Source organism: Pinus tabuliformis, chromosome 4_1 (assembly GCF_031772625.1).
Source record: "Pinus tabuliformis cultivar Carrire ecotype Pingquan chromosome 4_1, CPIR1, whole genome shotgun sequence".
NCBI classification, from domain to species: domain Eukaryota; kingdom Viridiplantae; phylum Streptophyta; class Pinopsida; order Pinales; family Pinaceae; genus Pinus; species Pinus tabuliformis.
Window position 1 is genome coordinate 203,396,888 of NC_142303.1, and position 27,022 is coordinate 203,423,909.

The window sequence follows — 27,022 nt, forward strand, 5'->3', positions numbered from 1 at the left end:
CATGCAAACACATCAGAAAACTCAGCCAAACGTGATGCATACTTATCTTTCATTTCCAGGGTTAAGGACTTTGACAGATTCACCATCTTTGGCTTCTCAGCTGTGCCAATATTGATGTCTTCAACTCCTGTTTCAGTGGCAACCAATGTCGGCTTCTGTACAACATCATCATGATTGAATACCTCTTCAAGGGTACACGAACTCTTGGAATGGAATTGTCCTTCAACTGTACTACTTCCAATTCTGTGGCTTGGTTCTCTTGATCATCCTCATAAAATACATCATCAACGTAAGAAGTGGCGAATTCTTTCTCCATTTGCAGAAAATTACTGATTTTCTTATCATCTTGAAACACTTTCCAATAACAAATATTGTCAGGGATAGTAGGGCGATGTTTGACATTGATTTCAAATTTATTATTGGAATGTATTGGGATTTTAAACATTCTTGCAGCGGTGGCAAGAGAGTCAACCATGATATTCTGGTTTCCTAGAATCAGAGACAATCTATACTCAGGAAAAGTTTTGAGGATATCTAATACAACATTGCAACATGCTCACATCCTAGGATTTTTGGCCTTGTATTCCCCCTTTACTTGTTTGATTATTGATTCGGAGTCACCATAAACTAAAATCCTTTTTTCACCTAGCTTCTTAAGAATCTTAAGACTGGTAATCAAGGCCTCATATTCCATTATTGGAACAATCAAAAGCTAGTTTTTATGAACATACTTTAACATTATGGAGAATTTTACCTGAATGATTCATTGGAGTACAAATCCAAATTTTGATTCTAGCTCCTTCCTTTTCCATGGCTCCATCAAAATCCATGGTCCAAAGAGCAGTTTCCTCATCCGGAAGTTGAAATTCGGAAGCCTGATCTCTATTTTCTGTTGGAAGATGATCTGATGTCTCAACATAATCTGTCTCCTTCACTGAATCCAATGTCCCTTCAACTGATATATTAGGTTGCAAACCATTTTCTCACTGTTCTTGATTTTTTGCAAGTGAAACTGCTCCAAAACTACCTGAAACTTCTGAAATTTCTGAAACTTCTTCAATCCGAATTTCTAAATCAACTGAACTACTATCATTGTACAAAAGAAAACATTCTAAATCAATATGTACATCATGTATAGGGTGATTATTCGTCTTCCCTTTGCTAGTAATCATATATTTCATCTTGGTTTCCTGGTACGATTTTCTAAGTTGACCGAACACTGGTATAATAGCATAAGATAAATCAAGCTGCAAAGTGCCTTTGAGTTTTACTCCCCATGACTGGGAGAGCAACATTCCATACCTTGGAGGAGTATCAGCGACAACCACACCCATCATAACATTTTTTTCTAGAATCTGATCTCAAGATACTACCAAGTATTTAATGAGACCGAGACACTTAACTCTTCCTGAGCCAAAGGAGTAAAGGTCATGATATGATCGGGTAATATTCAGTCCTAAATTTTCCACGATGGCCTTGGGCATGAGATTGTGAGAAGCTATGGAATCTAGCATAGCATTGTGAAGGATGAAATCATGGATCCTAAGACTGAAGTAAAATGATGGGACTTCACTTTCTTCTAAATTTCCATCTAAAGCAAGGCGAAACAAAATCTTAGGTTGGTCACCATTAACATTCACCATGTCTGACATTTGATCAACCTTTAGCAATTTGGCTATATGCAATTTATACTGATCATTCTTAACTAATTCAATCAAAGGAATGGAAATTTTCAATTTAGAAATATCATTCTCTAGACTAAATAAGTTAGGATGCTTTTCTACCTCTTTGGAATTCATATATTTCTTTTATGACTATTCTTTGGTGGGAATCTCCTTTCTCTGTCCTCCAGTTTGTGTTTCTGCATTTTTCTTTCCCTGACTAGTGGTACCAGCCTCCTTTTCTTTGTTCTGATTTGCAGAGGTTGATTCTTTGGTATGAGTATCTTCTTGAGAATTTGGATTCTTTGGATCTAAAGTAAGCTGCAATTTTTTTTCCTCAAATTATACTTCCTTTTCACTTGGCTAAGAGAATTTTGGTAACCCCTTTGATAATCTTCTATTTCGACTACCAACGCATCATCATTTGAAAGAACAAATCTTTGATCATCAACTACATATGGTTCCTCGAAAAAATCATCCTCTTTTGTGAAGAAAATAGGTTGCTGATCCCACTCAAAATTGTGATTATCACTTGCAAACTATTCTTCTTCATCAAATCCCTGTGCATAATTCTATTGGAGTGGAGTATGGATCTGCTGTTGTGCTTGCTGATCCTGACCCTTCATCTCTCTTTGTTTGATTCTAAATTGAGGTTGCTACTATTAACCTCAGTAATTAGGATTCCTAGCTTGATTTTCTGATATTTTAATCTTATCCATCATTTTCTCCATAGTTTTTATTAAAGTGTCAAGCTTAACCTCCGATGAAGTAGAGGGCTCCTCTTTGATTCTGACCTTCTTTTCTATTTTTATCTTAGATTTCTTAATCAACAAGTTTTCTTCAACACTCACAATATTCCTGTACGTTTCTTCAAGAGTTGTAGGATTCCTCTCTCTCAGCTGATAGCCCATGTTAGGGTCAAAGGCACCAAGATAGTGAATCAATGCCAAATTAGGAGGCGGTTTGATGTTTTTTGGGACAACATTGTAGACCTTATTGAATCTGACAGTAAAGTCTTGTACGAGTTCATTTGGATATATTTTCAATGAATTGTATTCACCTAGGATCTGGAGAGCTCTTCTTCTCTTCCCATCTGGACAAGAATAAGTCTATCGACTGTTGGGGATTGGCTATTGAAGCAGCTCTCAAAGCACAAAACCATTTCTTCACTTCACCAGAAAAACTTTGAGCTATGAGGTGCATTTTAGCATCATCTTCATCGACTTCTTCGAGGTCAATGAAATCAATTATATTATCAATATGTTGTCTTACTATGATCTCAATTGTGCCATCAAACAAAGGCAAACTTTGACCATAATTATGAGGTAATGTAGCAAGCTTCCCAAGCAAAATCAAAGGGCTTAATCTCGCCATAAAGGCCATAGAAGGTAATATGATAGTTACAACAAGGGGGTATTGATGGAGGATTTGTTTTAGAAGAAGATGGATTGGGAGGAGTTGATGCTTTAGTGATGGAGGATGACGAGGTAGCTGTGTGAGGAGGTGTAACAATGGGGAAATCCTCTTATTGATATAGGGTATAAGATTTTCTAGAAGTTACTTTCAGCTGATCAAATAAATTCTAGATTTATGAAAATCTAACCAAATCTTACTATCAAGCTTAGCAAATGAAGCCTTAGAATATTTCACATATGGCTCAAATTTAACATGGTCAAAAAGTGTCTCTGCAAAGGGAAGACTTAGACTTGGACTTGAATGATAACTCAAAGTTTAGATCAAAAGAAAAATCTCCAAGAGCAATCAATTGTGAAGGAAAATATGTAGTTCTTAGCAATGGAGATGTACCTGTTTCAGATTCGGGAGGCTAAGACTTCAGCTTTCTCAAGAGCTTCTCAGGATTGTTAACTACTGCTAGAGGTTTGGGATCAGGATTAGATCTTGTATATCTTTTAAGAGCTAGCATTTTCTTCAATTTTCACTTTGGCTCAATTACCAAATCAACCTTCTTGAAAACTAGAACCTATCACCCACAGGCCTAGATATCGATGAACTCGTGAGAAAATCCCAGGGAATATTTGACACTTCGTTCCCCAGTATGGTCGCCAAAAGCGTTAGCACTCCCTCAATGTCCCAAGGCTAAGAAAGGAGACTGACGAAGATAACCTCAAACCAACTTTGGATCTGGCAGTTAGCCCTACCAAATTAGAGAGGGCTTTCTCAGTAATCCCACAGCCAAGGAAGTGACTTGAGAGGAAATCATATGTTATGCTAGATATTAAGCTCAATGGTGTTTGATTTTTATGGTTTTCTAGATGAAACTCACAGATCTAGGAACTAGGCTAGGGTTTCTAATGATCAATTATAGAGATATAATGGGGCAAGTAGGTATGATTAGTGATAGAATTAGGTTTTCATGGAGGTGCATAGATGAAAAGGTAGAGGATCAAAATGAGCATGTAACCATGAATTCATTCATTAGAAGAAAAAATACTAGCATGAAAATCTCATCAAAACAGAGCATATAACTTATGAATCTGTTTAAACAATTATGAGATGATCACAAGAAAGAATATAGATGATAAGAAAGAGAAATATATCTTCAATTTAATGATAAACAGAAAAAAACATTGTAACGGAAAAATACCACAAGAATCCCAAGATAATAGCTGCAATTCCCTGTTATATTACTGAAAAAATGTGTACACTAGCTCCCAACTATGATTCTCAAACATCCAACCCTCTCTATGACTTAGATCAGTCTACATATAGACCAAAAACCAGTTTCCCCCTCTTAGGGATCGAATCCACCATCATAGGAACTATTTACAAGAATATCTCCAACAATACCTAAGACTAGGGAGGTTAGAAACCAACTCCTTGTTTAGATTAAAACTAATTTAATTGACATTTGCAAGCATCAATGAGCATGAATCTACACTAATTTTACTTTAAAAGCTCAATGAAATTTAATTACATCATAATATTACCCTATAGGAGTAATGTTATGAAACCAGCTCACAAAAAGATAGAAAAGATAGATCAACGCCTCAGAATTCAACCTCTTTAAGGGACAACCTCCTTTACATTACATAAATGAACAATTCTTGGATGATTCAAATGACAAAACCTCCTTTCTATATATAGGAGTCTAAGGAGTCACAATATAACCTAGCCGACCTAACAATAATAATATAAAGGCACAAAAATAAAAATAGAGGGATTCTATGGGGCACAGTAATAACAATATGGGGACAATAGGGGCATAACAATATTAATAAGGGATACAACTACAATAGTAATGGGGTAATCAATAGTATTATAGGGACCTAACATGCCCCTCTCCTTCAAAAAAGTGTTGTCCTCAACGCTTGAGTAGTTCTGGATGCTTCTGTATAAAATTCTCATCCTCCCATGTGGAATCTTCAGTGGATAAGTTCTTCCACTTGATGAGATACTCCGAAATTGATCGATTTCATAGCTGTCGAGTTCTTGTTTCTGTAAATGTTTCTGGTTCTAATATAACTTTTCCTTCCTTGTCAAGTTCTAGCAATATTGTTTGAACTGGGAGCTTGTCGCCTATAACCTTCTTTAAACATGAAACATGGAAGACTGGGTGCACTCGAGAAGCTGCAGGAAGCTCCAATTTGTATGCCATAGTACCAATCTTTTACAACACCTTGTACAGACCATAATACTTTGGTGATAATTTATTATCCTTCTTAGCTTGCTTGAGGGACATTTGTTTATATGGTTGTAGCGGTAGGAATACCCAATCACCTACATCAAAACTTCTTTCGCTGCGATGTTGATCTGCCTGTTGTTTCATTCTATTCTGCGCCAACACGCGGTTATCCTTTAAGAGTTAGAGGACTTGTTGTTGATGCTCGATGTGATGTTCCACCGCTTGAACCTTATAATTTTCTCTTAAATATGATGTGATGGATGGTGGCTGATATCCATAAAGTGCCATAAATAGGGTCATTTTTGTTGTTGTATGGAAGGAAGTGTTATATCACTATTCAGCTAGAGGCAACCATTTGACCCATTGTGTCTGTTTATCAGATACAAAGCAACGAAGATATCCTTCCAAACATTTGTTTACTATCTCAGTTTGCCCATCAGATTGAGGATGATAAGATGAGCTATGAGCTAACTGAGTACCGAGACAAGAAAATAATTTTGTCCAAAATTTTCCAGTGAAAATGGGATCTCTGTCACTTACAATAATCTTTGGGTTTCCATGTAGCTTTTGAATTGTTTCCATAAATGCAGTAGAAACTGTACTAGCTTTAAATGGATGTGATAATGCACAAAAGTGTGCATACTTGGTAAGTCTGTCAATTACCACCATGATGACACTCTTTCCCCCCGACTTGGGTAAACCTGTGATAAAATCCATTGAAACCTCCTCCCAACATTGGCTTGGAATGGATAAAGGTTGTAATAGACCCGGGTCTTAATTGTTTCAACTTTATTTTGTTGGCAAACCAAACATTCCACCACAAAATTTTGAATATCCGATTTAAGGCCATCCCAAAAAAATTCCTTCTTAACCCTGTGGTAAGTTTTTAAAAATCCTAAGTACCCTCCTAAAGGAGAAGTGTGCAATTCCATAAGAATCTTTTGTTTGAGTTGGGAATTCTTACAGAGGTATAAGCGATCTTTATACCATCATGAATCATTTTGCCAGCTAAATGTATTAGATGTACTGGAATCTTGTTGTAACTTTCGAATAAGTGCCCACACTTCTTCATCATTCTTCCATTCCTCCCTTGCTTCGTTTATCCAATCTGGTTGGATAATAGAAATGGCACACAACAATGCTTCCACATCCTCATCCTTTCTTGAGAGTGCATCTGCCACCACATTTTGCTTGCCTTTTTTGTAGATGATTTCAAAGTCATAACCCAACATCTTTGTGACCCACTTTTGTTGCTCTTCAGAGGATAATCTTTGTTCTAAAAAGTATTTAAGGCTATCATGATCCGTTTTTACCTTGAAGTGTCTTCCCATTAGGTAGGGTCGCGATTTATTAAGTGCATGTAGTATTGCCAACATTTCCTTCTCATAAATAGTTTTGTGTAAAAACTTTCCCTTGATTGGACGGCTTTCAAAAGCAATGGGTCTTTAATCTTGCATTAAAACCACACCAATTCCATTTCCTGAAGCATCACATTCCACAAGAAAGGTTTTTGTGAAGTCTAGTGTAGCTAAGACGGTGCTTGGCACATTGCCTCTTTAAGATGTTCGAAGGCCCTTGTTGCTTCTGGAGTCCATGAAAATGCATCTTTCTTTAATAATGTTGTTAGAGGTGCTGCTATTCTCCCATAATTCTTAACAAACTTGCGATAATACCCTGTCAACCCGAGAAATCCTCGCAGATGCTTTATGGATGTGGGGATTTTCCATTCCTTAATGGCTTTAATTTTGCTAGAGTCTACCTTAACTCCTTCATGAGATACAATATGACCCAGATATTCCACCTCTTGTACTCCAAAGAAACATTTGGATTTTTTTGCATATAATTGTTTCTCCTCCAATAGTTGTAGCACCCTGTCAACATGTTCAACATGATCCTTCCAAGACTTGCTGTAGATTAGTATATCAACAAAAGATACTAACACAAATTTTCTAAGGAAGGGTTTGAAAATGGAATTCATCAAACCTTGAAATGTAGAAGGTGCATTGGTAAAACCAAAAGGCATGACCAAAAATTGATAATGACCCTAATGAGTTCTAAATGTTGTTTTCAGAATGTCTTCAGTCTTCATTCTGATTTGATGATATCCTAAATGAAGATCCAACTTGGTGAAGTAAATTGATCCATGAAATTCATCCAATAATTCATCAATGATAGGAATGGGAAACATATCTTTAATAGTGAGCTTGTTGATCTCCCTATAATCCAGACACCCATGATCCATCCTTCTTGTGCACCAATACTACTGGAGAAAATAAGGAACTTTGACTAGGTTGAATTATACCAACCTCTAATATTTCTGCAACCATACGTTCAATTTCACTCTTTTTGGCATATGGATATTTGTACGGCCCGATGTTTGGAGGAACACTTCCTGGAATTAGATGAATAGCATGATCATGATCACGAATAGGTGGGAGACCTTTGGGAGTCTCAAATACCTTGGAATGATTGTCCAAGACTTTTTAGAGATTTGGAGAAATAGATGATTTCGATGTGGAAACATCTAGCGAACATAATTGTGCAATTACAGCTCTTTGTTCCTTTTTTAGAAGCTTTGTCATACCATTAGAGCTGATTATCTTTCCCGGTTTCCCTGCAATACCGCTTAATTCAACTTCCTTTCCTTCCACAAAAATTTAATGAAAAGTTCTTAAAAATTAAAAGCTATTGTACCCAAGGATTGTAGCCATTGGACTCCTAGTACAACATCAGCACCTCCCATTGGAATGGAAAGCATTGGGCTAGTCAATACATATTCTCCCATGGATAGCTTGATATTATGGCACTTTCCAGAGCAATTTATTGTTCCTCCATTTGCAATCATCACTTGACACTCTGGTGCTGGATATAGGAAGCAATTCAATTCTTTTGCTACCCTACAATGAATAAAATTGTGGGTGCTTCCTGAATCAATCAACACTATTACCTTTTTCTTCTTGATTTGTCCTTCTATCTTGATGGTTTGAGGAGTGGTAATTCCCGCCAATGCATTACAAGATATGGTCGGATTTATTTGTTCTTCATCTAGGCTTTGTTCCTGGAGTATATCCTCTTCTTTTGACCTTTCTTGCTCCTTTTCTTCTTCCTCTTCACAATCTATGTAGAATAATTTCTTCTCAGCACACTTATGACCTTTAGTGTATTTGCTATCACAACTGTAACAAAGCCCTTTTGCTCTTTTTTCTTCCAATTGTTGTGGTGTCAACCTTATAGGTTGTGGAAGACTAGGGGCAACAACACTTCCATCTTTATAGTTGTGAGCGGTATGCTTCCTGGTTGCCATAATTTTGCTTTCCATTTTTCTTGCTAACCTGAATGCCTTCTCTAATGAATCAGGTTCCCAAAGGCGAACATCATGTTGGATATTATCCTTTAAAGACCCTATGAACACATCAATCCTATGCTCCTCTGGAATATCTTTTACCCTTATGTTCAATTTTTGGAACTCCTCAATGTGCTCCATTATTGAACCCTTTTGTTTGAGACTTATCAATTGGCTAAAAAAAGTGTTGCTTTTTGTATCCTCATAATGTGCTATCAATTCTTCCGTAAAAATTGCCCAAGTGATAAATTTTTTACGAGAGCAAAGCCATTGATACCATACAAACTGATTTGGTTCCAAATATAAAGTTGCCATACGTACCTTTTGTGTGTTTTGCACATTATTGAGATCGAAGAATTGCTCCATCTGTAATATCCATGTGGCGGGATCCTTGCCATCAAACTTCCTCATATCGATTTTTGGAATATGGTGGGTCTTCGATCCAACATTAGAGTCTATGAAATCATGATTAACATTTCTTTTGTTCACATCATGAGTTTCCTTTACTACCCTTTCACCATTAGTAAGTATTTCTTGTATAAAATTTGTCAAATATGCCTTCAAATCTATCTTAAAATCATCAATCTTAGCTTCCACGCCCTTTATCTTAGATTCCACGCCATTTATCTTAGCTTCTGTTAGCTTTTGTGAGAGTGAAATTTGTTGCACTTGGTTTTGTAATTTTGATATATCATCTAGCATTTCTTCCTCTTCTTCATGAGTCATGCTAGAGCTTTCAGGTTGCTTACTAGGTGTTTGCATTTTCTTTCCTCGGGGCATAATTTACCGATAATAATGCTCTACTATGCCCTTTGAATTCCTTCAAAATAATTTTTCAAACCAAGCTTAAGAAAAAATTTAAAAAAATCTACAGACCTTTTTTCACTTTGTAGGAGCTCGATATTGCCTCTGATGTATCTCTGTAATTTCATTTCATCCAGTTCTGAAATTGTGACCTGCAGTAGCCCTTTGTGTCCTCTTTTCAATGCCACCAGTCTGATCCCAATTGGATTCTCCAAGGAAGAGTTATGCGAAATCTCCCACAGTGACCTGATTATAGACTAGTTTAGTAGAGCGAACTTGTACGATGTGCCACATGTCCTTGTTTCAACCTTTAGCTCTAGAAAATATATACAAGAAACTAAATTCCATCCTCTTTTTGAACCTTCTTACAAAATTTCCATCCGATGCTCAGAGAGAAATTTATGACGATTTTCCTCAGGTCACCTGTTTGGAATGTAATTCAGGAGTCTGCAAAAGGACCAACTTCCTCAAATCATATCTCTGCAAATATAGCGCGAAAAGCTATGAAATTTGGATCCTCTATTTAGTATGATTTCGTCTCAAATGGGTTTTTTTTTTCGCTTTTGAAACGTCGTAGAAAAAAAGTTATAGTGAAAATTCCACGATGACCTATTTGGAGCAGCGAAACCCTAGAATCCAAAGCTCTGATACCAAATGTTATAGAAAAGATAGATCAACGGCTTAGAATTCATCCTCTTCGAGGGGGAAACCTCCTTTACATTACATAAATGAACAATTCTTGGATGATTCAAATGAAAAAACCTCCTTTCTATATATAGGAGTCTAAGGAGTCACAATATAACCCAACCGACCTAACAATAATAATATAAAGGAACAAAAATAACAATAGAGGGATTCTATGGGGCACAGTAATAACAATATGGGGACAATGGGGGCACAAAAATATGAATAAGGGATACAACTACAATAGTAATGGGGTAATCACTAGTATTATAGGGACCTAACATCATAATATTACCCTGCAGGAGTAATTTAAAATCTCAATCAAACTTAATTACATCATAATATTACCCTACAGGAGTAATTTAATCAACAAACTTTGAATTTTGCCTTGAAGAAATTTGAAATTTGCACTTGCTGACAGAAGCACATCAAATTCCTTCAAAAGCGCAACAAATTTTATAGAAGCGCAAAAAATTGTTTGAGGGCATTTTTGAGTGACTTTTCCTGATCCAATTTCTGATCTGAAGGTAGATATGGAAATATTGGGATGTATATTTGTCTTTAAAGACTTAAATAATGCAAAATTACCTCTCCAAGGCTGAGAAAAATGAGCTTTCCCAAGAATTCTCCATAAGCACAGTGAGGGGGTCAAAACAGTCGCAAAAACCCGCTTTTTAGCATGTTTTTTGATTTTTTCTTACAAACTGGAATCTGACATGGCTCACAAGGGAAATTTATGCCATTTGAAACTCAAAAGGAATCTAATCATGTAGGATACTTTTCATTTGGTGGCCTTAGGAAAAATCACAACAAATTTTTGCTACGCTTGTAGAACTGTAAAATTTCTAGAATTTGCCAAAATCCACAAAAACTCAAAATTTGCAAGAAATTGTTCAAAATTGGTTATTACTTACTCCTTCAAGATGGAGAATGGTAGGCTAATAAATCAATGAAGCATGAAACAAAAAATCTAATTTTTCCCTCTTCCTTAGACTCATTAGGGTTTTCTTCAGTTTCTTCTTCAAATTTCTAACCCTGATCTTGTTGATCCAGTTCTTGGTGTAGTAATGCATGGCCATGTGTCTCTAAAGCTTGGTGTCCCTATTATCCTTCTTCATAAGAATCTCCAAGTGTTCATTGGCTCTTCCTAACCAATATTCTATGTACTCTTCAAATTATATTGCAATGGTGCCTTCAATGTCTTGTTGACCTAGTGGAGGAAATGGTTGACTCCCTAGTGCTTCCTTTTTTTTCAGTCCTTTGGTCTTTGGCCTCCTTGCCTTGATCTTAGGCCCTTTATCTTCAAGCTTCTCAACATCTATCACAATCTTACCTTTATCATCATCTGCTACCAAATCAACCCTAGGTTTATAGAGCAATAGTTGTTTTACCTTTAGTTGTCTGTTCTCCTACTATAGGATGCAATCATAAAGTTGACCTTTGCCAAGTCATCCTTTAGCTCTCTGATATTTTTGTCTTTCTATTTGATGATTTTCTCAGGTGACTTGTGATGCTCATGCATTTCTAGGCTTGCCATGTGAGTGTCAAAGTGTACCTGTTCTTCCTCTTGCAAGGGTGCCTCATGCTCATGTGCTAATGTCTCTTGTCCACCAACAGTAGGTTGAGCCCTTTCCACACTCTCAGGAGAAAACACTAGCCTTTTTCCTATGGTATATGTTTTTGTCACCTTATCCCTAGGTGTTCTTATCACTGGTTTTCTTGTGGAACAAACTTCGTGAGGTCATGGCGATGCTAAAGGAGTATATTGATTGCTAGGTTGACTTGTAGCAGGAAAAAGAGAGGTTGACTGCATGAATGCCTCCCATGATAAGTTGACCTGTGAAAGCTAATGTAAGACAATGAGTTTGACCAAGACATGATGAAACAAGATTTCTTGGTGATCTTTCCCTTTGCTATGTACCTTTTCTGGCACCTTGACTAAGCTTCTATAGAGGTAATGAGGTATGTTAAGAGGCTTGACAGTTGTGAAATGCATCAGTAGTCTTATATGGTACTGGTATAGCCTTGAAATCCTACCCTCACATGTGAATTAATTCATGATCATCTTCATAAGAGGAGCATACTTGTCAAGAAAGTTTCTGAAGGGAAAAATGTGTTTTGGAGTAGTTTTGTAAGGTGGCTTCACAAATTATTTGTAGTTTTCAACATCTAGGTCCATCCCTTTGAACCAGACTTCTCCATGGTTAGGGATCCTGAGGGATATAGAAATGGCCTCTTATGAAATAGTGAATTCAACCCGTGCTATGATGGCATTATCCCTCCTAAAATTGGTTGCAAATATGCTTGTCAAGTTGACATTCAAACCTACTTCTTGGATATTCTCATAGAAAACAAGGCAGCCCACATCTTGGAAAGATTTCTTGAGGAATGGTGAAGCCATGATTTCTTGGACTTTGGTGGGCTCAAACCTGATTATCTTCCCTCCTTTATACTTCTTCTTGTCAGTGGGTGTGGTATCTACCTCCATGGTAAAACCTTAGCTCACTAGGAGGGAAAAAATTAGGATTTGGTTTTAGAAAATCAGGGCTTTGAGACTGTCTTGTAGAGGGAGGGAAATGAAGGGTTTAGGGGCTATATAAATTCTTGGGGAAATTTTGGGGGGTAGGGATAGGATTTGGGGAGTGTAGGGAGGTGGCATTTTGGGAAATGAATGAGGGGAAAGGGTAAAAACTTGAAAACATAGTCCTGACCTAGGAAGTGTAGTATAGGCTAGGGCTTGTAGGGAAGTGAGGAGAATAAGGGAAGTGGGAATCGGAAAAGGTAAAGTGAGGTATATGGAGTATGTGGGATGGTTATTGTGCATAAAAAATAAGGTTTTTACCACAACAATGAAGCAAGAGGACTATGATACCAAAAGCGCAGCAAAACCCTAGGAGAGAATGATTCACTGAATCTTGTTGAGAAAACTGATGAAAGGACGGATGAAGTAGGAGTAAATGAAGTTCAATTACTTGCTGACGATATGTCAAACCTGTAATTTAATGAAGAAAACCTTTGAAATGGATGATTTTTCTCCTTTTCCAAAAGCGCAACACTTTTGCCAAACGCACAGCGAGGGCTTCCAGAAACGCAACAAGGGAGGTGAAATGGTGCTTGGAGACAACAATTCGATCCTATGAGGGTTGGAATGCTATTTATTGATGAGGAGATGCCTCACGAGAGTGAAATGAGAAAATGATGTGTTTTGTTTGTCTTCTTATAGGCGGAAGGCTGATTTTTTCCTTGGGCAGTGATGTGACACCACTGTCTTTTTGCAAAATGACTTGATATGCTAGTGTACTGTAGTTTTGAACTTTAGTATGCAATAATTACATGTTCATAGAGAATAAAATGTACTTTAGAAATCATTTTAGAGCACTTTCCCTAATTACTACTCCCATAATGATGACCTAGGTGATGTCATGACTCTTGTTATGACCTTTTTGATGACTTGGCCTAATAATGACACCTAATGGATCCATGAATTGATGATTTGGACCTTGAACCTTGCAGTATAACTGGCCATGAGATGATGACTGAGATGGTGATCAAGACATTTTATTGATGAATCATCACAAGGAGTGATGGCATGACCAAGATGGCATTTTGTGACCATGAAATGATGGGAGTAGTAATATTCCTAGACATATGAATCAATGATCAAATTTTATTTGAAAATTTATTTGAAACTATACAAATTTGTCCTAGAAGCCTACCAGGGAAAATTTTAAGTATGTGAGTTTATCTCAGAGTTTAGAAGGCTTGGCGAATCATACTAGTCCCTAATATGAAAATTGTAAAATTATTGATGATATTTTTATAAAAGTATTTAGATTTCTAATTATTTTATATTTGTCTACATAAAATTTTGGTGATTTTCAAGTTAAAATTATTTTATACTATAAAATTTGGGCGAATCATTTAAAAAAAAAATGGAAATTGGCGAATCTTTTTTTTGGAAGAACTGTCGAAAATTAGCCCACCTGCAAATATTAGCCCCTAAAATTTTCCTTGAACCCTACCAACCATATTCAAAGAGTACATTTGATCACTGGTGACTCATAAACACTAAAAATTTCAAAGGAAATGGCAAGAGAAGTTTTAATAACGACATTAGCCAAACTATATGAAAAATCCTCGAACTCAAATAAGTTATCTCTTATGAAGAGTCTGTTTCATATCAATATGTCAGAAGGAGGATCTATTGCTGATCATTCAAATGAATTTAACAGGGTTACTAGTCAATTAAGTTCTATAGGGGTAAATTTTGATGATGAAGTTAGGGATCTATTATTTTTGTGCTCATTTCCAGAAAGTTGGAATGGTCTGATTATGGCTATTAGTAACTTTGTCTCTAGATCCAATACTTTAAAGTTTGATGATGTTTCTGGTGACATCCTTAGCGAGGAAATACGATGGAAAAGCTCCAGTGAGGCATCAAGTAATGCTTTGACTGTAAAGACAAGGGGAAGAAAAATAGAAAGAGGAAGGAGCCTAGGAAATCACAGTAAGTCAATAAAAGGTAGATCCAAATCCAAATCAAGGATAGTTTGATGGAAATGTGGGAAGAAAGGACACATGAAGAAATACAGTAAATCTCGAAAGGGAAAAGAAGGAGATGGACAACAAGAGAAAAATAATGAAGTGAATGTGACAAGTGATGTGTTGCAAGATGTTTTGATTCATTCATTAGAGAATATTATTGATACCCTGGTGGTAGATTTAGGGGACTCATTCCATGCCACACCTAATAGGAAACATTTTCATGACTATGTTCAAGGGGATTTTGGATAGGTTCATCTAGATGATGATATGACCTGTAAAATCGTTGAAATGGGTAAGGTTTTAAAAAAAAACATAATGGAAACCAATGGATATTGAAGGAGGTAAGGCATGTTCCAGATGTGAAGAAAAACCTTGTTTCAATAGGGCAGTTGGGAGGTGAAGGCTGTGTAACTACTTAACTTAGAAGGCCACTAAAGGATCCCTGGTAATAGCAATAGGAGAGAAGGTTGGTACATTGTATTTATTCAATAGTATTTCTATTTTTGTTAATGATTTAATCTCCACATGAGAAAATATGACACTCTGGCATCATAGGCTTGAGCGCATGAGTGAGAAGGGGATGCGGATTCTTTACTCAATAAATTTGCTTCAAGGTTTGAAGCATGTTGATTTGGATTTCTGAGAAAATTTTGTTTATGGAAAATAAAAGAGATTCAGATTTATCAAGGTTGATAAGGAATAGAAGAGTGAAAAATTAGAGCTTGTGCATATAGATGTAGGATGAGTTACCAAGGTATCATATCTCGATGGCTTTCACTATTGTGTTACTTTTATTGATGATGCAACTAGGAAAACCTGGATTTATTGTATTCAAAACAAATATGATGTATTTTATACATTCAAGAAATGGAAAATTTTGGTTGAGAATGAGATAGGAAATAAGTTGAAGTGTCTTAGATTAGAAAATGGAGGTGAATACTGTAAAAAAGAGTTTGATAACTATTGTTTAGAGCATGGAATTCATATAGAGAAGACAGTTCCAGGAACACCACAGGAAAATGGTGTGTCAAAAAGGATGAACAGGACAATCAAGGAGCATGCAAGGTGCATCAAATTGAATGTAGGATTTCCCTTACAATTTTGGGCAGATGCTATAGATACTATTTTTTATCTAACAAATAGAGGGACTTCAAGTTCCCTAGATGGTGGTATTCTAGAGGAGGCATGGATAGTTAAAAACGTAAACTACTCATTTTTAAATACTTTCGGTTGTTAAGATTTTGTTCACATGAATAAAGAAAATAGAAAAAAGCTTGAGGCAAAATCAAAGAAATGTACCTTTATTGGATATGTTGTAAATGATTTTGATTATCGCTTATATGATTATGGAAATTACAAAATCATTAAGAGTAGAGATGTCATATTCAATGAAAAGGTCTTATATAAGGATCAAATGCAAGGAAAGAAATAGGAAAAGAAAAAAAAAAATTCACAGTGCTTGATGAGATCACAAGCAAAGTAAAGGTGTCTGAAAATCATAATGATCAACAATCACAACAACAACAACAACCACAAAAACAAAAAACACCTAATACACCTAAAATTGGTGTTAGAATATCTACCAAGATAAGTAGATTCCCTGAACAATACTCGCGTTCATTATATTATGTATTTATGACTGTTTCTAGTGAACTAGAAAGATATGAAGAGGAAATGCAAGTAGAAACCAGCAAGAAGTGGGAGCAAGCCATGGAAGAAGAGATGGACTCCTTGATATATAACCATACTTGGGACTTAGTCAAGTTTGGTGTAGGTAAAAAAAATTGTAGAATAAATGGGTTTATAGGTTGAAGGAAGAAGATGGAGGTAAACATAGGTATGAGGCTAGACTTGTGGTGAAGGAATTTTCACAAAATAAATGTATAGACTTTCATGAAATTTTTTCTCCTATTGTTAAAATGACTTCAATCGGAACTATTTTAAGTCTAGTGGCAGCGACAAACTTGCATCTTGAGCAGTTAGATGTAAAAAAAACATTTCTCCATGAGGATTTTGAGGACGAATTATATATGCATCAGCCACAAGGGTATGAGGTTAAAGGGAAGGATAAATTAGTGTGCAAGTTGAAGAAGAGATTGTATGGCCTAAAACAGGCTCAAGGCAATGGTATCTAAAATTTGATAGGTTTATGTTTGAACAAGGTTATACTAGATGTTATTATGATCACTATGTTTATTTTAAGAAACAAAATGATGAAAACTATATTATATTGTTATTGTATGTTGATGGCATGCGTGTTGCGGGGCATAACACGCAGGAAATAAATGTGCTAAAAGGAAATCTGGAAAATTCATTTGCAATGAAGGATTTGGGTGTTTCAAAACATATCCTTGGTATGAGAATATCTAGAGACAAGGAAAATCACAAATTAACATTGCCTCAAAGTGAGTACATAGAAAATATGTTGGAAAGATTTAATATGCACATTGCAAAACCAATTAGCACACCTTTGGCTAGCCATTTCAAGCTAAGCAAGGAGATGTGTCCCAAGACTCTAGAAGAGAAAGATATATGTGTAAAGTTCCATATGCATCAGCAATTGGAAGCTTAATGTATGCAATGGTCTACACAGGTCATGATATTGCACATGCAGTGGAAGTTATAAGCATGTATATGAAAAATCTAGGAAAATAGTGTAGTATGGTAGTGAAGTGGATTATCAGGTATTTGAGAGGTACCACAAATAGAGCATTATGATTTGGTGGTTCAAACATTACTCTATAGGGATATGTCGATGCAAATATGGCAGATGATAGAGATAATAGGAGGAGCACCACAAGGTATGTGTTTACTGTAGGTGGAATAATTGTCAGTTGGGTTTAAAAATTTCAAAACATTGTTGCACTTTCAACAACAACAAAAGAGTATGTTGTTGCTACATAGGCTAGTAAAGAAACAATTTGACTACAAAGATTTATGGATTAATTGGGTAAGAAGAAAGATATGGGAAGGTTATATAGTGACAACCAGAGTTCCATTCATCTTGAAAATAACTTAGCATTTCATTCTAATACTAAACATATACAGCTCAAGTACCATTTCATATGGTCAGCGTTGGAAGATGGACAATTAAAGTTGGAAAAGATACAAACTAGCAAAAATCCAGCAGATATGTTAACAAAAGTTGTAACTAGGGAGAAACTAAGATTTTTCTCAGTTTCAGTTGGTATTCAAGTATGATGTTGAAGATGAGGAACAAATAGGTCCAATTGAAGTCATTGTCCAACAAGTGAAGAAACGATGGAGTTTATATATTCAGTATCTAAGTGGGATATTATTGGGTGTGGAGCCTGATTATCTCCCTGATTGTTCAAAGGGTTTTTGTTTCAGTTGTGTTAGATCCCTGTTTCTAATGGGGTGACAATGCCATCCATTTAATCATTGTCGAGTAGGTCTAGGGGAGGCGACAATGAATTTTATGACCCCCCCTCTTGGTGAGGGTTCGGGGGAAACACCCTTGAAGCTAAAAATAGATGAAAAATTGCCTTGTAAAATATTGTAATTTCATAGTCAATCTGGGTCATTCATTAGGAAAATGATATGATGGTAGAAGTTATGTTTAAATTAGGGTTTTCCCAGGAAGGAAACCCTCCATTTATATGAGGGAATCATATTATGCCTATGTGTTATTATTATGAGTGAGAAAGGAAGAGGGGACTGTGTGAGAGCGAAGAGGAAATTACATCGGATCTAATGTAGGTTGTATCTCTTCATTTCAATAGATAATATAAAAGGAAGGAATGGTTGTTTCTCCATGGATGTAGCCCAAATTGGGTGAACCGCATATATTTGTGTCTCTCTTGTTTTTTGCATATTTATGTGTTTATGTTTCCGCAATATTTTATGTGTTCCATTACTCTGTAACATATAATTTTCTAACAACTTGCACATATGACCTCATAAACTAATGACTCTACAGAGATGTAAACACGCTTCCTTAGAAGATCCAACTAACACCGACAAGGAGTCCAAATCAATGGATAAGAGGAAATAATAGAATAAATAAAGGCTTGGACATGAGGATATACGCAGGGCTTCAACGTGAGACAGAGGAAAGAAGTCCCTGTGTTGAATCATGTGTCCATAGAAAGGACCACACTAAAAGAATATGTCCAATAAAGGTGTTTTTTATTAGCACTGTTAGCGAATTCCAACCTTTAAAGGATAAGTTATCAATGAATTAATTTCTGAAAATATTGCATGGCTAGATTAATTGTGCTAATTGCATGGTATATGTGCAAAAAGGTTAAGTTAACCTCGTTATTGTCTTTAAAAGGTTTGTTTGGGTTTTATGCATAAAAGTTAGATTGATTATAATATTTTCTTGAAAGAAATGCATGAGAACCTTGAACATAAAAAATATAAGAGAAACCATACTATGTTCTTGAAAATATTGTATGAGAATCATGTGCATAAAAGACAAGTAGCCAAGTTTTCCTTGAAAATAATATGTGATTATTTTACTAGTTTCTTGACAAAGAATATGTGCTTATACGCACATGGATAATAGTTAATTTTTTTAGTTTCTTGGAAAAGAATATATGTTTGGGTGAAAAACATAATAGCTATCGTGTTAGTTTTTATTGAAGAGAATATGTGTTTATATGCATAAAAATATTTGCTATTGTATAAGTTCTCTTTAAAAAGAACAGATGTTTATCTGTAGAGAAGTAATGGCTACTATGTTAGATTTATTGAGAAAGGATATGTGTTCATATGTAAAAGAATAATAGCTATGGTTTTCGCTTACTTTGGAAAAATAATATGTGTTTACATGAATCAATATAGTAGTTGTTTTTTTTTGAAGAATTTGAATTATATGCACAAAGATCATAGTTAATGTGCTAGTTTCCTTTAAAAGTCAAGTAGTTGCACTGGTTGTCATTTTGGAAAAGAATGTGTCTTGCGCAAAGAAAAATAATAGTTAGTGTGGTGTTTATATTGGGAAAGATTTCCCTCTTATTATGCGAAGAGATGGTGATAACCATGGATATTCTTTAAATATTACCACGTAACTACGATGCATGTGAAGTAAGGATAAATGAGCATGTCTTGGTAATTTTTATATATTTTACTTTATGCATGTGAGATTTAGATGAATAGACATGTGTCATAACCAAACATATGTAAAAATAAATAACATGTTTTGGTAGTTATGTTCTTTTAATTATTTCATGTGTAGTGTCTATAAAGAGGCATGTCTCAATACTGTGCATGCATTTGACTTATGCACATGAAAATATGTTTGAAGCATAGCTAGTAATGATTCATCATTTGGGTTTGAAAGAGATTTTATATAATCATGATGTTAGAGTTGGTTGATGGTAGTAATTGCGAGATTGTTAATTATGTGAAGGATGAATTATACGTAACATTATGGCATATAATGAACTAGTGGTCCGTGCAGATTGAGGGATTGTCAAATGCAGGATAATCCACTGCAGGAAACAACCAGACCACAAAGACACAGTGCTCGAGGAAATGTGGGGTAAATGATATCATGATTAATGTAATAACTTCTAGCTAGTTATGTTGTATTCAAGATAACATTTCTTTGTAAGATTTTTAAGAATGGTGAAGGGATGGAATTCCTTGTAGCCATTATGTGATGGGTGAGTACCCTCATGAAACAATTAATAAAATAAACATCTGTTGATTTTTCCTTCACAGTTTCCAGGACATATCAATGTCCACTAATGTATTTGCGTATTATGTCATTCTAAAGATGGAGCGTCTTTGCATGAAATTGACACTTACATCATCAAATATGTGATTAACTAGCCTAATTAGATAGATAATGGTAATGATGTAAGGTTACAATATGGAGCTTTATGTTAATATGTTACAACAACGGTTGTTACATTATGTGCTTTCCTATTCCATTTCTAGAGTTACTTTATGTAATGATGATTATTTCATCTAACTGTGTGATAAGGAATATGGAATAGGTGATTGAGAATATTACATGTCAGTAAATTTTGTAAAAAAATTCTAATTCTATGTATTTTTACACAAAATTTACCAAAGGATATTATATTAAATTTAGCAAAGTGATATTATAGTAAATTTAGCAAATTAGACATTGTATAAATGTTTAAGGTAGAAATGGATTCGTTCAAATTGTTATATGCATATATAATGAAAATTATATGATTCGGAAGACACTAGTTAAATATAGAATTAAATTTGACTATTTTTAAAGTTTTTTTTTTCTTATATAACTTTATATGAATGTGCTCAATAAAACAGATTTATAGCTATTTTCAATTTATATTTCATTATTAAAATAATTTGTATTTGTTATTATGTTAAATTTTAATTTTTTATATTGGTTATAAGTAATTATAATATTTTTAGATTTAATAATATTTTGGATTTAGGAAATTTATAAATTATTAATTTATATAAATTTGAATGGAAGGATAATAACATAAATATTTTATATGTTTGGTCTTGAATTGTTTTTTTAAATAATATGAATGATATGGATTTAAACATAAACACAACAAATTACAGATATAACTATAAATATAGAGATGCAACAGAAATAAAACTTCATTTCATCAATATCAAATACTTAAATATGCTTATAAATAGAATGGAAATAAGACTAGCTCGCATGATGGTAGCTTATCTCCGAGAAGAGATGTGGCGGCTACATGCCTCTGAACTGAGTTAAAGTGAGGCTCAAGCGTCTTTTTATTATTGAACAATAAAAGAAAACCTTAAACAACCAAAACCCTAACCTGAGTAGATGTAACACCAGGAGTTTATGGGTCCCGTTGGGGTTAGTTGGGCAGCCAACTTCCCAGGGTCGTAACTTGGTCATATTATCTCCGTTTGACACATATGATACCTCGTTGGAAATATCTCTTCGAGGACTACATCGGACAATGTAGTTTTTCCAAAAAAACATTGTTTAGGGCCTCAAAACAGCTCTGTAAGTGTAGAACCCAAAAAAACTGCCAAAATTAGTAAACAATTCTAAAAATTAAAGAAACTGAAAAACTGAAAGAGGTTGTGGTGGGGGTCCAAGTGGAATAGGTAGGTCGCCACCAACATCCACCTAGATCAATGACTTTTAATATATATTTTTAGTATTTTAAATTTTGTTTAATATTATGTAACATGTTTTTAATTATTTTATTTTTTTATTATAATTTATCGCACTAAAGATATATAATGTATTATTAGTTGGAGGCATCTTATTTTTCGGCTTATTTAAACTTCAGATGGATGAACCCATGTTGATTTTCAATTCTTAAATATATACATGGATGTTATTAAATCTAAAGGGAATATGCTTTGTTTGAGTCATCCATTGACCACTACGGTGAGAGGGAGGTTGAAGCGTTGCAAAAAAATATATTTTAAAATGGTCGTAGGCTTGTGGATTAAAGTGGTGGTTGGTGAATGCGAAGCGTTTCAAGTTTAATGTTAAACGTGGTCGATCACTCTTGCCATGGGGAGCATTATATCGAGAATAGTTAATGGATAACCTCATGGTCCAAGGAAAGATTGCTAATGCTTACCCATTTATTGAAGAATCGACACAACCCCCCATGAGCTTGATTGCTTTGATTACTACTTCCCCCATGAGGTTGGAGCACAAATGCTTACCCAGATTGGATTTATTATCGTTGGCTTGAGGTGATGCAGGAGCATTTGACTCAGAAATATCATTGTATTTTAGTGGACATAGGGGGTCTTGTGTTTTCAAGTAAATTGATTTCTTGAGTATTAAATTAATGTAATTATTAAGATTTCTAAGTAAGTTTATGAGAGATATTAAAGAATCAGAATTAATTAGATATTGTGAGGAATATTGTAAATGTTCTCAAATGTTGGAGAACATGAGAGATTTAGGCTAAGTTAAGATTCCATAGGGATTGAGAGATTTGAAAATCAATTGTAAATCTTAGATTAGGAATTGGTTCCATGATTTTGGGGATTAAAGAAAATCTTTAGGATTTAGTTGAGTTGTTGAGATCCCCAAGGGATCATTGAGAGATTTTAGGACTTAATGAGTAGATTAAGGATCTGAACCAGAAATGGGTTACAAAACCTTTTGTATAAATATAAGCCTAAAAGGCATAGAGAGAGTTAGTTAGAAAGTTAAAAAATTAGTGAGTTAGTGAGTTAGAGTGAGAATCAGAGTTTAGAGTTAGATAGGTAATAGTGAAGATTGATTGTAGCCTATGGGCATGACAGGAAAAAGGGAACTGGTTAGAAATCAGGCCAAAGAGAGAGACTCATTATGTAATTATTTGTTTATATATACACATAGATTTTAATTCTAAATTGTGCAAGTGTGGATTGAGTAATTGAATTATAGATTGTGTGTGGATTAGATTAAATCTGCATAACATAGGTTTGCAGGTGTGTAGAACCAGAGATGAAGTGCAAAGAAGTGTGTTACGGGCTTGCACACAGATAGTATTGGAGAAAACCTTTAATGTTACAACGAAGGTATAACTGCAAGGTTTCCTAAAATCTAAGGATTTACAAAGGAAGTGTAAAGGTGTGAAGGAGTAAAGTAACAGAACTGAAGACCATGATCAGAACAATTACAGACTGTAAGGAAAGAATAAATACACAGCCAGAAAGCCGAATGGGCTATTACACAGTAAGAAACAAAAGAATGTAGTAGCAAAGTATAGTCGTCAGATCAGTCAGATCAACGAACAAGATTGAGGTAGATAAACGGCTAGGATTACGTCGCGCAAAATAAAGTCAAGAAATGAAGAGATCAGATAAAGCCACGTGTTAATGGACGTGGGGTAGTATTCGCAAGTGGTCAGCGATATCTCGCGCGCCCTAAAAGCTGTAAATGGTATTCTATGATTTCACGCAATTAACCTAAGAGGTTGACACGTAGCATGAGAAAACCACTTTTCTCACGCGCTCTCGACCTGTTATGTATCATGCTAGTCATCACGCGACATTACATGATCATCGTTGGATTGAGGTAGGAGAAATAAATGGTGGAGATTGATGAGGCTAATTGGCGCGAGTTATTACGTGATAACTGTTGGATTGAGAAATGAGATCGATCACGAATATTTAATGCGTTAAGGAGAGCATTGATATATGTGCAAAGGTTTGTGGAATGGAGGAAAGGTAAGGTTTAAGTGTGGTTTATGAAATATTTCTATTATATGGAATTATAATGAAAATAAGCGGGATTAATGTATTATGGTTTAAGTTGAGTTTTAACCAACGTCTAAAATCCGTGGTATGGTTAATATGCGTGGGTAATAAGAATTAACCAAAGATTATGAAGGATTTATAAGGTTCCGCTCAAATGTTTATAAAGGTCTAGACTTTGGATAGTTAAATCAAAAGTTCTGCATAGAGTTTATTGAAAGTGCATTAAACCTTGACTTGTGAAGGTTTACTAGGCAGGAATATTAAAATCCCTGAGACATAGTGTGACATGTAATTTTATTCGCATAATGTGGGTAGATGCGGTTTTTGTTGCGTCATGAGGTTGGTTGCACTGTTAATCTTTGTGTTTTTTCTTAATTTGATATTTTTGGACATAGTTACCAAATTCGATCGAATTGACCAAATTTTTTTCAAAATTCGGGAGTTCAATTCGGTTCATCGGTTAATACGTTAATTCGAAGTTTGGTACGAAAATTCCATGACATTCGGTTCATGCATGGGCAGATTAAATTCAAATTTAGATCCTAGTTTAATTTTTGGTGAATAACAAAAAAATCAGTTCATTATTTATCAGCATGTATGTCTTTGCTAAACATAGTTCCCCTAAGCTCCCAATCGATGGCGGTCGAATTCCGTGTACGAATGGTAACTAATTGTTAACGGGGTAAATTTTCTATTTTTCAATTTCGGTATTCCCGGACAGATTTAGAAAGCTGAGAAAAAAAAATAGCGTGAACCATGAATTTCCGAGATATTTGGAATTTTGGAGCCTCGGCTGTAAAGGTGAGCATATTTTAATTGAAATAATTGATTTTTTCGAATATATTTATAAGGAATCCAAATAAATAATTTTAGAATAAACAATTTTTTAGTATGTATTTTACTAAACAATTTTAAATAAAAACAAGAGAGATTTTGGAAAAAAAGGACAAATATGATTTTTCTTAATGAATTATAGTTTTCAAATTGTTTATACTAACTAAAATGATTAGAAATTATTTAAATTTGAAAATGAATATGGAAAAAATACACATAAATCATTTCTGCTATATGAAGAAAAGTATGTATATCTAAATGTTTAAGATATATACATTCAAAATTTCCTATTCAAATTTTGGTCATATAGAATCACATTGAAATCCGTATTCAAGTTCTGATCTTATGAAATAGAATTTGAATTCAAACTTGGTAACTATGTAAATTAACACCATATTTCTTTGTATTCACACTTCATTGTTGTGAATCGAAATCCTAATTATTTTTTTATCGACATCAGCGACGAATTATAGGTTCCGATCAATCTTCCTGCATTCCAATTAATCTGTTGGTTCATAGTCTGTAAAGCATATAAGTTTAATAATAAGCTCTCTTTGGATCTTCACATTAACTTGCAGTTCTATATTCACTACAAACTCATCAATGTTGAATGTTGTATAGTCATCATTATGTTGGCCTCACGTCACTAGATGCGTTTTATTTCGTGCTTATAAACCACTCAACGTGGATTAAATTTTTTGTTTAAAATAAATTGCGGAGCCAGTCTTCATTTATTAAGTTTGACAACAAATGGTTCCCTTTTCACATTAATCTCTATGGAAAATGTTTGCTTAATATAAGTCAGTTCTAGCTTTAATAATAAAGCCTATGTCGTATAACCTAGGTTGGGATTGTTTTTCTCCTACAAGGAGAGTGTCTTTAATTACGATTGAATTGGTTTATGTAATAGAGTCCATGTTGTTCATTTATTATGTCACTCCCTATGTAGATATGATCGGTTATGTAGATATGATCGGTTCTAATAACGATATGATCGGTTATGTAGATATGATCGGTTCTAAGTTATTAGTTTGTTAGTATTTGTTACAAGTTTTGAGGGTGCACTTCACCTTTCGTGTGTGATACAATGGACAAAGATATTGCTCTATTTATGAATGACATGTGTCTTAAATGCTCTAGACTCTGGCATACATATTGCTTTATTTATGAATGACATGTCTTAAATGCTCTATTGCTTGTGTACATATCCTGATGGATCTAGTTTAATTGGGTTTTGTATTCTTATCTCAAAATTTAGCTCGCATTGAATTAGCCTTCCCCTCCCTCCATCATTCTATACTTTCCCAAAATTTTCTGTGAATTGCTCATTCTCTTATCAATGGACCTTTGCTTGACTATGCACTAAGCTGCCATAAGTGGATAGTGCAACAACCTCTTTTATGTCATCTCATCTGCATTTTGGGAAGTTGAGTGTTAGAAAGGTGTCCCACCTTGTTCGCATGAGACAATTTTTGTGGGCTAGGGGAAAGCCTTCTATTGTTGTGCAGGGACCAATACTAGTTATAGTAATGGTCACACACATCCATAAAAAAATCATCATAAGCCATAAAAAAGATGCACATAAATAGTTTATATTAATTTATATAAGTTATATAATTATGTCCAAAATGGGCCCATATATTGATTGGGCCAACAACTGCCAAACACCAAATCTTAACATCCCAAGTTGACAAGACATAATGTCCCAAGTACCTCCAACTATGAATTACCAAATAAGTCAAAATGCACTACAAAAAATTCCATTGAATTCTATGATGGAGTACACCTATCCAATCAAAAATTCACCCACTGATTTACACTGGAGAAATACATCCCATTGTTTAGTAACACTTGCACAAGAATAGGTGAAATGTGTTTCAGCCATATGTACATGTGTGTTTAACCATCCAACCTATTAAAGACAATAAATGACAACATTCCACTCAAGAATTAGTTCAGAGGATGCAATAAATGACACCAACCCTTTCAATCCAAGTATTAAACAAACTAGCCTTTTAAATTTAGGAATTAAACAAAGGAAAGCACAAGGATCAACCATTTGATCATGTACAAATCAATCCAGACCACACACTTGAATTTGGGAGATGGAAATCCATGCCAATCTTCCTTACCAATTAAATTCTATATCAAAAAACTATAAAACATCAACCCTTACTGATTTTCATTTCAAACATTCATTCTACTCATCAGTTGTTGGAGACAGACAATCAGAGTGTTCAGACACTGTTACATTCATTCTATTCATAAGTTGTTGGAGACACATAAATGAAGTGCGTTCACACTGTTACATTCATTCTATTCATTAATTGTTGGAGA